This window comes from Drosophila albomicans, chromosome 2R, assembly GCF_009650485.2.
Source record: "Drosophila albomicans strain 15112-1751.03 chromosome 2R, ASM965048v2, whole genome shotgun sequence".
NCBI lineage: Eukaryota > Metazoa > Arthropoda > Insecta > Diptera > Drosophilidae > Drosophila > Drosophila albomicans.
The window spans coordinates 28265349-28278528 of NC_047631.2; positions in this window are offsets into that span (position 1 = coordinate 28265349).

Sequence of the window (13180 nt, forward strand, 5' to 3'; positions counted from 1 at the left end):
ATTAAAGTTTACGAAAATAGTTGATGGAAATTGAATGAATTTTCTTCTTTATTCATAAATAAAAATTAACCTATTAAACAGAGTCAAATTTTGATGTTTCTTTGTTTAGATAGATTTGTTACTACAATTAAAAGTAATTATCTTCATTGGCATCTCCTTTTCAGTAGCATGTTACTTAAAAATCTTTTGAGATAATAAGCTATCAATTTATTGAGAATTCCCACAACAAATTTACATTTCAAGTTGATCAACTGATTAAATCTTTCTTTAAAGTGCACATATTTGTAAAACAACCATTTGTTTGCTAGCTCAGTGCCTGTTGCTGCCACAATTGGGTTGCGGCTTACCTTCTACGGTCTCTAATAAAATTAAAATGCCAAACCATTTGCACTTAAGTCCCGTCGCAATGTGATAGTCCTTCTGAAAAGTTGGCTAAAAAATTAGCAACAATTTTTCAGAGACTCATCAAATGCGCTGACTGTCAACCGCAACGTAAGACAACCCTCGAAGCTGAGCAGAGAAAGAAAAAACCCACCCAACACATAAGAAGCCACTTAACGGGCGGAATGAGGCAGCTGCCGTTGCTGTTGCCTATGCTACACCTTGTTACACTCTCCTGCCACATGCCACATGCCACGGCACTTTGTCATCTGCCTGGCGCGCTGCTTTGCGTAATTTGATATGCTGCGGCTTACATTCATTCATTTCATTCATTTTTTTTATGTGCGCCACAAACGATTTACTTTGCTTCAAATTCAAAAGCAACAATATGCTTGCTGAGATTGAGAGATTTGAGAGACTCGCAAATGAATTGTTTGTTTGTGCATTAGAGATTGAGTGAGATTGTTGCTCATGGATGCTTTACTTCAATTCTTTTTTTCATTTCTCCTTTTTGCCTGTCAACTCTTGACGCTCACCTTGGGCAAGGATTCGTGGCCGTTGTCCTTCGACTACTGCAAAAGACACTCGGCGAAATTAATTTGCTGCAGACACACAGCTCAAGCAGCTGGGCGTGGTTCATGTCGACAACGCGACGCCTTGAGTAAATTATTGTGCAGTTTTTTCTATCCGTTTCGCTGTTTTCTTTTTCGCTGATTTAAATTGGTTTCATGTTCGTGTCGCCCACTTTTAAGTTTTTGTCTTGCGGCGCTCGCTTTGCACCTTGGCTAATTGCAATTGGATGCGCATGTTGTTGACAGCTGAGGCATCTTTTACACCAAATTTAAGCGCTTTAAGTGATCCCAGAAAAAAGTGCTAGATATATGTATGTGAGTGAGTGTAGAGGGACTCCTGGCGTTAATGGCAATTTTATGGGCAAGCGCTGCGGTCCCTTTGCGTGGCAGCTGCTGCCAGTGCAAATATTTCTGTCAGTGGTCGGGGGCGAAAAATCTAATCTATGCAAGCCGCAATACTACCCGCTACACACACACAGACACACTCACAAACAACAACACCATCAGGCATTCACTATTTTTTCGACAGCCACTTTTTTGTTGCATACTTTCGAGCGCAGCTGAGTTAATTGCCCCTTGAAGAATACGCTTCACATGCTCGTATACCTATTGGACACAAAAGCATTTCGCAGTCCGATGTGTGAGTGTGTGCGTGTGTTTGTTGTGTGAGTTTTAATCGGTTTGACTTTGGCTGCTGACCTGCGGCGCAACAACACTGGGCAACAACAACAAGGACTACGACACAAGGACGACAACGAGAACGACAAACAACGTTGGGAGAATGGCCCGCAGCAGCAGATTGAATCCTAATCGAGGTTTTGACTTTGGTTACGTTGCGTAAACACGCAACAACCGGTGCACACACACACACACACATACAAACGCACAGACACGAGGGCAACTGCAGTTTATTGTAGCATACTTCCAGGCTGTGGGCAAAAATGTCTGACGCTCATTTGGGGGCAATTTGTGCGCTTTAGGTGGCTCTGCCTCTGGACATATTAAGAGCTGCTGCCGTGTCTCTCTCGAGTGTAGGTGTCGGTTGGTCTGAGAGCTGTCCTTAAATGCGCTTTTAATCGACGCTCTTGTTTGACTGGCTTTAAAGTTGGCATCAATATTGAACTGGCGCGTGTCTATGCAGCTGTTGACAGCGGACACAACTGTGCTCAGCTCACGTACACACCCAGTACACACACATAGAACACACTCGCACACACACACACATGGTGGATCGAGCAACTTTTGACAGTTTAAAGTTTGACACCCGGTTTTGTTGTGTGTGCGTCGCCAAACGAAAGAAAGACTTTGTCCTGTGCCTGCCTGACTGCTCGACTGTCTCCTGGCCCCTTTTTTGTATGCAGCAATGCGCTGAGTTGTCTTTTTCTTCTCCCTCTCTGCTCTGACATTGTCTGTGTATGTCCCTCTCTCTCTCTCTCGCTCTCTGTCCTCCCTGCGACCTTCAGCATAGCACACCAGAAACTTAAACATCACGTAAGCATTTCACTTCTCATTCTCATTCTTTGTTTTCTGCCCTTTGCCCTCCGCTCCAGCTCTCCATCTCTCCAGTGACAGTCACAGCCTCACACATTTGTGTATGCATCAATTTTTAGTTATTTCTTGATATTTTGTACTTTGCTTTCTTCACATACACTTTTTTTTCTCCTTGCTATCGCTCTTCCTTGTTTTTGAGTAAAATTTGCTTTTACTTTTCGTTGTCGTTGTTGTTGTTGTTGGTCCTCGTCCTGTTGTTGAAAAGGTCAGACATTGTCAGTTAAGTGTCCATGTCGAAAAGTGTAGTTGAACATTCGAGTGCTTTTTCCACACAATTTTGTTGTTGTTGTCATATTCTTGTTTTTTTTTTCTTACTAGCTATTACTCAGTTTGTAGCAGCTTCTCCTTCAGCGTCTCTCTGCTTGTCTTTTACTTTTGTGAATGACTTCTGGTTAGGTGTCAATGTGCAAAGTGGAATTATGGTAAATGGTATTGGAAAACTTTTCCTGCATCTACTATATATAGTATATGGTACTCTTTCTCTTGTACAGGGTACAAGCAAATGGATATTAAGATATTGACAGGCCACCGTCGCCTGCAATGACGCAGAGACTTCAAAGCTTCAATTACAATAGTGAATCAATTTATTTCAATATTTATTAACAACCTAAGAGAAAAAGCTGCAAAAGAGGGAATAAATTTAAATTTAAGTTTGTTTTATAGCTACATATGTAAGAAATTTTACTTCAATATGCTTTAAAGTGTTTTTAACACTATAATGCTTTCAAATTTGTAGAATAATTTAATCTACTGTCTAGGTAAATACTTAAATTTATAGAAAAATTAATTGTTTTCACTTTTAATTCACGAAATATTCCATAATTTTAAGAGGTTTCTTAAGAAATATAATAATATAATATATTGCTTTCGTTAGTTCAAAAGTGTTGAACAAAATATAAGTTATTTGGTTATTTTTATTTTAGAATGAGAATAAATTTCTCAAAAAATAATACAAATTAAAGAAAAACTTTTGGATATAAGCTCGAGAAAACTTCCATTTTGATTTACCAAATAATCTATAAGTTATATTTGACTTTAAATAAATTTTTCAGTTAATAAAATAAGCTTCCAATAGTAGGAACATAGCCTTTATACCTGCTTTTATTATATGAACAAATTTTGCACTAAAAAATAAATAGAATTAAAGAACTAAATGTAGAATTTGTTTGGTTTGAAACTTTCAGTTTAACTTCTAAATTCATTTTATTATTTAAAAAAATATAACAATCTAACATTTTTTGTTTATTTTTGAAAACCAAATCAAATAATTCTGACTGATTTAACGTGTAATGTGTATTATATTTAAAAATCCTATCAAATTTATGCAGCTCGTTAAGCTCGCATCGATTCGTCTCATTTATAAGCAAATGCTTTTAAAACTGTTTTTAAATGCTCGTCTTCAAATACGTTTTTGGCCACGCCGCACACCGTGACATAAATTACAAAATCAACAACTAACAGAAAATAGGATAAAAATCAAGTTATGAGAGCAGCAGAAAGAACAAAAAACATGTACGAGCGAGAATATATTTTGATTTATTGGCTGCTGTTGAGCCTCGCATGTTTTGGCACTGCCCCAGCCACAGCTCACCCCAAAAATGGAAGGTTGGGCTTCAGCGGTGTAGGCCGGGGCTAAGTAGACAGCTCAAAAGGCCTAAACGCAGCAAAAGAACGAAAACAGGAAAAGAAGCCAAACAATGCCTGACTCTGCCTGGCTGGCATTTGATTTGTGACTTGCGACTCTTCACGTAGCTGCGAGTCAGAGAGAGTGAAGAGTGGGAGGCTGCAAAATCAACATAAGAGAAAAAAAATGTTGTATATGAAAATAAAAATCACGCAACAGGATATTGAAACGTCACACATATGCCACAAGTGCGAGGCACGCACGTAGTCGCTGTGTCTGCTACGTTTGCCCCAAGCAAATCATAAAAGTTTGGGTGCAAAGCTCGAACAGCAGAAGAAGGAGAAAGCAGGAGCTGAAGCTGTAGCTGGTGGCAGGACTTCATGGGGCATTAAAACTGTCAGTGGCGCAGATTGCCTGCGGTAGCTGGGACACCTTCACACATGATTTATTTGGCCACGGCAGATGCAGTGCAGCAAACCATTCGATGAAGCCAAATTTCCCCCGCTTCCACAATTTGTAAACAGTTGCAGTCGCTTTTTTTTCAAAGCAATTTCTTCTGGGGAGAGTTTTTTTTGGCCAATTGTCAGTCTGATTGGAAGTTGCTTCTTCGCTCTCTCTTTGCAGCTGACTCGTTTTGTGGCCTTTGCCAGAAACGCAATGCGAACGTGCAGTGAAAGTTTAAATAGTTTCGCAGGAATTGCTCAGATAAAACAAAGATATGTTGTTTAAGTAAAAGTAAAGAATGAAATCTAAAAATAGAGGTATTGCATGCTTTGCTTTTTTATATGTTAATTCCTTAGCAAAAGAAATAAATAAAATCAAAAATATAAATAAAATAAAAGGTGTTTTCTACTAAGTTTTTTCTCATATTAGTTCTTTAACTTGACGGATGTGCTTAAAAATAGATTGAAGCTAGAAGATATTTGTTAAAAAAAAAATAAATAAATATAAATAATAACTTGTGATAATTTGTTTCACACTATTTGTTTAAAGTATTCAATTGCATTTTCGATTAATTCTCGTTAATGTCTTACACAAAAAAGATGCGAAAGGATATTAACATATGCATATTCGAATCATTTTGGTAATTTTTAGCCTAACATTAGACAGTCACAATGCTGGTACAATATTTTTAATGAGTCGTTAGCAGCTGTTGTGCATTAAAGTTCCTTAAAAGAAAAATCTTTTATGCTATATTTTTATGTTAAGCCAATAGGTGGCGATTTTTGCAGCTGTGTTTTGTGGGTTTAACTGAAAATATTTGATATAAATGATCTCATAACTTGAAATTACAATTACGTTAACATATTTGGAGGAAATTAACTGCGTTTGCATTTAAGGTCAATTTAATGTAATATATTTTATAGGCAACTAAGTGATAATGAAATATCGGTGTTAATACATTTTAAGATATACAAATTCATATAAGTTGAATGGACTTGTATCTGAGGCTTAAGAAATAAGTTAGTGTTCTTTTTAATTATACATATCTGACCTTTTTAAGTAAAATAAAAACATAAATTTATAAATTAAATATGATAAATAGTTAATAGTTATAGCTAAAGAAAAAACGTCCATATTTTATAGTGGCATTCTTAAAGAGCACCGCAATGCTGCAAAAGAAGTTGCCCCACGTGTAACCTGAGTAGCAACTGTGGCTGAGCTTCAATAGATTGCAGTGACGCCTTTTACCGTTGGCCACAGTTGCGTGTGTGCTCGTCTAAGTGTGTGTGTGTGTGTATGTGAATGTGTGGGTGTATGGCCTGAAAGCATATCCATTTCACGCACAAGTGGCATAGAAGGAAGAGAAGGAATAAAGCTGCCTCTGAAGTTGAACCGTGTGTCAAATCCATTAACCTTCTGTTTACTTTTCTACGTCCAGCAAAAAGAGCAAGTGACTGTTATAGTGTTGTATGTTGGTGTATGTGTGTGTGTGTGGAAATTTGATATTTTCACTAAATTGCGTTGCACACTTGAGGCAGCGATTGACACAGTTGCCTGGCCACAACACAACACAACAAAACACAATACACATAAATCTTACCTAGGCGCAAGTGGAGTGAGTGCAAATGGAGCAGTAAATGAAGCAACCACTCACACTCAACAACTCACATATTCACACACTCACACATTCACACACTCACACTCTCGAAATGAGCATTAAGTTGACGTAAATTGTTGGCCATTACATTAACACGGGGCAACCAATTAACTGAGGCCAATTGTAATTGCTTTTCATAAGTTATAGTTATGCATGTGAATATATTTGTGTTTGTGTTAATAGCTGTTGCTGCTCTAATTGAATTTTAATTACCGTTGATTTCACTTTTCGACCTTTGACTAAAACACAACACAACACAACAAAACACGAACAAACCCCAAACAACCGCTGGCAATATTCAATTAACAGGCGAAAAATATGCAAAAAGCGCAAAAGTTGCGCATACGCCGCGTGGACAGCGCAACACAAAATTTACAGCTGTCCTCGGCAAAAGTTTTCGCGCACTTCCGCAACGAAGTGCTCGACAAACAAGCACAACAACAAGCAAGAAGGAAAGCGGCTACAAATAACCGGCATCAACTTTAATCACCTGCTTAATTAAATCAGTTTCAGCTTCTGTTGCGCAGGTCGCCGCCACAATCGTGTTTTCCATTGTTTGCTCCTGTTTCTCCGTGTTTTTACTTGCTGCGGACTCTTGTTGTTGTTGTTGTTGTTGTTGTTGTTGTTGTTGCTGTTGTTCGTTGTCTGCATAAATTATGCTGCATAATCACCTACAAGCATTCCATTTAAGCTTCACTCGACTGTTACTTTGCCACTTCTTCAGGTCTCTCTCTCGCTTCTTTTACTTTTTTTCCTTCCCGCCGATAAGCTCTTAAATCATTTACGCTTTTTTTTTAGCATTTTTTCTGCTGTTTTGACAGACTTTTCACTTACTTTTTGCTTTCACTGGGATTTCACTTTATCTTGGACAATATATTGCTTTATGATTTTTAATGAAAGTGCAGCAAAATGTCATTAAATGGTGTGCAGTGAAATTGAGTTCATTAAGAAATTAATTGAGAATTTCCTTCTTTATTAAATTATTTTAATATTTTCATTATTAACATACTTTTTAAATTATTAAACTACTTATACATTCATCAATTTATTAATTTTGCTTAAAAATGATATAAATTATACGTTTTTGTGTTTACATATATGTATTTAAATAATTGATAAATTAAGAAGTTGACTTAGTTTTTTTTGTATTACTGCCTTTGACTCTTTATTTATAATTAGAATTATTATTTTTCTTTCTTTAAGAATATATCTAATATATTAATATCGCAAAAGGCGATATAGTAACCAATGAAGTTCTTCCGATTAGTCAAATTATGAAGAACTAAATCAAAGTAGGCTTACATAATAAATGTATTAAAAATAAATATTAAAAAGGACTTGGAAATTTCTTAAAATTGTAATTTTAACAAAGAATTGTATTCACAATGAATAACTTTAAATGACAACAAATTCAAGGCTTTGCAGGATGAAATATTATATTAATAGCTTTCTTGCCTTAATGTTTAAGTAAGTAATTTTGTTGTCATTCTTGCGGTTTTTCACTCTTCGCCCACACACACAACAAGCGCACACACACCATCGATTTGAATGACCAGAAATGCACTCTTGAGTCAACAATTATGTTAATTCTTTTATAGGTCAATGTCTAGCTTGTAAAATGCATACATAATATATACAATATGTATATGGAAATAAAATGTGGGTTGAGTTCGCTGCCCGCATTTATGGGAAAATCTTTGGTTTGCTGTCAACACGCGGAATTATTTATGAATTTGCCATTGAATAGAGCAGCAGCTGTTAAGCAGCGTTAACATTACGATTAACAGCTAGCGCAAATTTCCCCTGCGACTTAACATTACATTGTGCTGTTATTAAGAAAGTGTTAGCAAAACATTGCGAGAGGTGAGGCGCTGTTAACGCATGCTGTTAACTAACACTTCTTCGCTTAGCAGCGCCTTGGCTCTCGCAATGTTTTGGCTCTCGCTCTTTGCACTGCGCATGTGTTTGACTCACACCTTCTGCTTTTGCTTCTGTTGGCCACGTGTCGTGTGTGTGTGCGTGTGTGTGCTTTGGCGTATATAATGTACCTTACGCATCCACCAATCTACCTGCGCAAAGCAACGCCGCCCACCCCCAAAAAAGCTGCCTCAGCCCACTAACCAACCATACATAACCGTATGTACAGCTGTGACTCTCTCCAAGTCGATGAATGTGCACGAGTGTGTGTATGTGTGTGTGTACCTGTTCTAGGTGTTGGTCTTCGGTCGTCATCAGGCAGCGTCGTCGTCGTCTTTAGCATCGTCGTCGTCGTCGCTGCCAGAGCGAGAGAGTGTGAGAGAGAGCGAGAGAGTGAGCGAGCAAGAGTGCAGCATGAAATCGCCTTTGTAGGTGCCATTGGGCTTTGCTTTACCTCTCGCTTGCACAGCCAGCTAAGCAGCGCCACCTGCCGTGTGCCACCTCGCTCGCCACCCACTTTACCTCCCTACGTCCCTCCTCACTCAGCTAGCTGCCCATCCGTCAGTCTCAGTCTGAGACACAGATTCAGAGTCGGTGTTCAGTCTTCGTCGCTGCTGCAGCTTGTGTTTTATGTTGCAGGAGCAGCTGCTGCCGTTGTCTCTGCTGCTCTGGCTGCTGCTGCTGCTGTGGATGCTGCTTTTGGTACCTAACTGGTACCTAACCGCAAGTGGCAGTTGTTTTGCGTTTATTTGCAAGCGTAACGTGCTGTTGCCTCTGCCTCCTCCTCCTCCCATTTGGCGCCTCCGTTTGCTCATTCGTTGTGGCATCGTCGTGCGTTTGCGTTCTCGCTCTCACCACACACGTTGAGAATCACAGACAGGTTGCTTTGCCAGCTGGCTCGCTCGCACATTTACCGTTACCGTTAAAAGGTGTGCAGAATGTTGGCAGCCAACCAAAGCCGAGCACCTTTTGCGCGCTCACTAACAGCAGCAACATAGAGTAGAGTAGAGAAGCAAAGCAAAGAGAAAGCTAACTCTCCTTCTTCACCTTGTCCTCACATTAATTTGTTGGCAGTGAAAAATGTAGCATAGCAAAACTACATTTTAAATATGACAACAAAAAATAATAAATTACTTGTGTATTAATAGAGATTTGATGGGGCATCATCGTCTTTGATATCATAACAGTTGAGCCCAGCACATGCGCCTCAAAACTGTTCATCAACGTCACGGCAAATGGACGAGAAGTTCTCGTTCTCATTCTCATTCTCGTTTTCCTTTTCGTTTTCGTTCTCATCGTCATCGTCTCACTTTCGGCATACACCTTGCTCTTAGACTGTCTGTGTGCGTGTCTATGTGTGGAAGTGTGTGTGTGCTCTCATCGTGCCAAGTTTTTTGAGCGCAGTTAGGTGCTCAGCTCAGTACAGCGAGGCAGCTTCGTGTCGCTCGTTAGTTGTCGTGTGTAACACAGTAGCTTGCCTTTGCCTTTGCCTTTGCTTTTTTAACGGTACGTCTTCTTAGGTAAATACAAATGAGACCACTGCCGAGTGGCTCCACCTCAGCAAGCGAGTGAGTGAGAGAGAGAGAGAGAGAGTGCGAGCGGAGAGCATCAGGTGCGGGCAGCAAAGGCAAAAGGCAGCAGCTACTGGCTGCCTGGAAGGTGTGTCTCTATGTATGTCTGGCTGTTGCTCTCACTGCTCTACTCTGCTCTGTCGCTGCTACTGCTGCTGCTGCTGCTGCTTCTGCTCTGCTCTGCTCTGTTGCTGCTGCTCTGCTTTGTAGGTGCGCAACGGGGACGTGATTTATGCCAGCCAATGGTTGCGTCTCTGTCGCTCGAGAGGTAGGTGTGACATTATGGTGCACAGCGTTAGTTGGCTAACCGGGCTAACAAAGCTTTCTCGTTGCTGAGCACCTTTTTGGAAAATGGCGACGCCAGCTCAGCACACAACGCACCTATAAGCGTTGTCGTCTCGCCCACCTCCTTCTCTTACCTCCCCCCTCCTTAGAGTGCTTGGCAAAAGTTTTCTAATTAGCCAACTCGTGGCAACGGCGCAAAAAAAGAAATGTTGAGAAAAAGGCGGCAAAAAACAGTTTCGCCTCTTTATGGATTTTTCTGGCCCGTTTTCGTCTCGCTTGCCAGCTGGCTCCTTTTCTTCTTCTTCTCCTTCTTCTACTTTCTGAGATTCCCCTACTTCTTCTTCTTCTTCTTCTACGGCTTTTATTTCTCGTGTCAGTGTCCTCGTTAGGATGCTGAAATTCTGCTGTTGCTTGTGCGCAGCGCATTTTCTTTTGTTGCAAATAAAATCGATAAAATTTTATAGCAATTTAATATGACCTTCATGGCATAGATATTCAGTATACGTCTACGACTACGTCTCTGAGTATATGAATATATTCATTGTGTATTGTGTATACTCACTAGGCGCTTTCTTTTCCTTTGCCTTTTGCCTTCGCCTGTAGTTTTCTTTTATTTTTCTTCCATTTTTTGGCTGTGTTGTGGGCGTTTTTCTTTACACTTTTCATATGGCCTAGCAAAGTGCGCTTTTTGGCTTGCATTTTTGACATTTTTGCGCAAAGGCAGCACAACAAGCGAAAAAAAAAGTTTGCGGGATTTTCAACAGGTCGTATGAAAGATATTCAACTTTTCCTTTGCACTCTGCACAGAGGTCAGCTATTTGACATTGAGCTTTGAATATGTTTAAAAAATTGCACAGAGGGCAACTGTCAATGAACTTTGCAGATAGTATTGTTTTCATTTCACTTATTGATAGACTCATCCATTTCAGCTGTTTATTTATATGTTGTTTTGCCAGCACTTACAAATAGTCTTGAGTTTATTTGAATAACAATATTTTAGAGTTTGAAGATAGAAAAGAGTTCTTCTGTTGAAACAAAATTGATTTGTACTAAGCAAGTGATGTTTATTACTATATAACTTATATTTAATTTGAGATCGTTGGCAAAAGATCTTTTTGAATATTCGTTAAACAGTAAGGAAATTAAGATGCTCACTTCAGTCGAAAGTTTTCGACTTTACAATAAAATTGTTCGATTTCTACCTTCATATAATATAACAATTTTGTAAATATTTTACATGTTTGTAAATATAAATTCTGGTTCAAAATTAATTCTGATTATTTATATTCATTTGGTGTCTGTCCTATTACATATTTTGTATATATTTTTCATGCTGTATATTCTAGTTTTACTTTTGTTATACTATGTTATTTGTTAAATTATAGAACATATACCAAAATATATTTGTAAAGCTAACATGTAATATAAAAAACCTGTGACTTAAATCTATTTTGAAGCTATCTTCATAATAAATTTTTATTTAAAAGTAAAAGTAAATAATAAAAATACTTAATAAAATCAAAGCGTATTTGCTTTCTGATTAAGTCATATTAACCATAGTCAGAGCTTTTCATGTTCAAAATAATCTGAAATATAAGCTGAAATTGATTACTTCTAAATATTTAAAATTTATGCACAAAAAGCAGGCATATATCTTTAACTAATGATATATTTATAATTCTCTAGTTTTCTATGATGTATTTAGCGTTATAGTCTCCAGCTGTAAATTTAGTTATACATATTTAAACTCATATTCCCAGCCAACCTTTCTTTTTGCCTATGTAAACTTGATTTTAGCTGTGCACAGTTGAATGCATGTGAAGTATAGTTTTCTTCTACGAGTATTTTTCAAGGCATTGCATGGCAAGGCTCTAATAGCGCACTTAACCCATACCCATTCCCATTTGCAGCTGGCAACTCGTGACTCGGACGCAGTGCAACTTCAAGTTGAACAATAACTCACAGCATTAGTCGCTTGAGAAATTGTCTGTTTACCTTGTTGGGTTTTTGCCTTGTTGCCATCGCCGCAGTTGCCGTTGCCAAATGGCACTCAAAGTGCGCCAAATATGAAAAATGAGACGCAGGAAGCGAAATTACAAACTCCGCACTGAGTAAGGCAACCAGGCAAGCTGAGGCAGCGCTTCCTGCATCCTGAAATCCTGGTGCACCTCCAGACATCAACACAAAACACAACCAAATGAAAAGTTGCGAGTAATAATTGTGCTGAGAAGGCGACGGCAACGGCGACAACATCGCTTAAGGGGGAGACGCCAAGAAGAAGGACTACACATTTTCATTTGGTCATGTCCGGTTGCGTCCCTCGATGGGTCGTCGGCCAATGTTTGTCCAGACGACCCCAAGTAGTGTATACACAGCAGCAGCAGCAGCTGCTGGACTTTTATTTTTTTGCCTTTGCCTTGGACTCTCGGCTCTGTCAACGGCAAATGTTGCCAGCGTGCTGTGCTGACCGCTGTCCAGAAGAGACACCTCCGTATCCTACTGCTTCTCTTCCACAACATCGTCTAAGTGGGCTTCATCAGTTGCGCTTCGCTGGGCGACGGCAGCGTCATAATCGTCGTCCTTTTTAGTGCGGTTTCTTTGCGCTTCTCGTTGTTGTTGTTGCTGCTGTTGTTGGTTGGTGTCCTTTGCGGTGTAGCTGTGTTTTTGGGGTCAAAGTTCAGTCACATTGCCGGACTGCTTATTTATCTTTAAGATTCTTAGCTCTCGAGTTGCACAGGTTTTTTCTCTTGTGTGTGCGAGCAACTCTGAGTTATGGCTATAACAATGCGTCAGGTTTGCGCTGCTCTTTCGCTCTCTCTCTTTCTCTGTCTCTCTCCTTCTCTTTTCTGCTACCTCTCTCTCCTCTCTCTCTGCTCCACTCAATGCGTTTTTGTCAATGTCCAATGTCCACTTTCAGTTGCCATTTGCAGCGCCTCGACTTGGCGTCGACTCGTCGTCGATTTCTTACGTTCTCCTGCCACATGACTGAGTGTATAACTGCGTGTGTGTCTGCGAGTGTGTATCCGTGTGAGCATCCGTGTGTGTGTGTGTCGCACGTGGCCTGCTGCTTAAGTGGAAACTGTAGTTTTTCTTACTTAACCGTGCCACACACGCAGCCACCTCATAAAGATTTGTGTCTGCCTTTTTATGCCATAAGTCAAGTGTGCTGCTTGCCGCA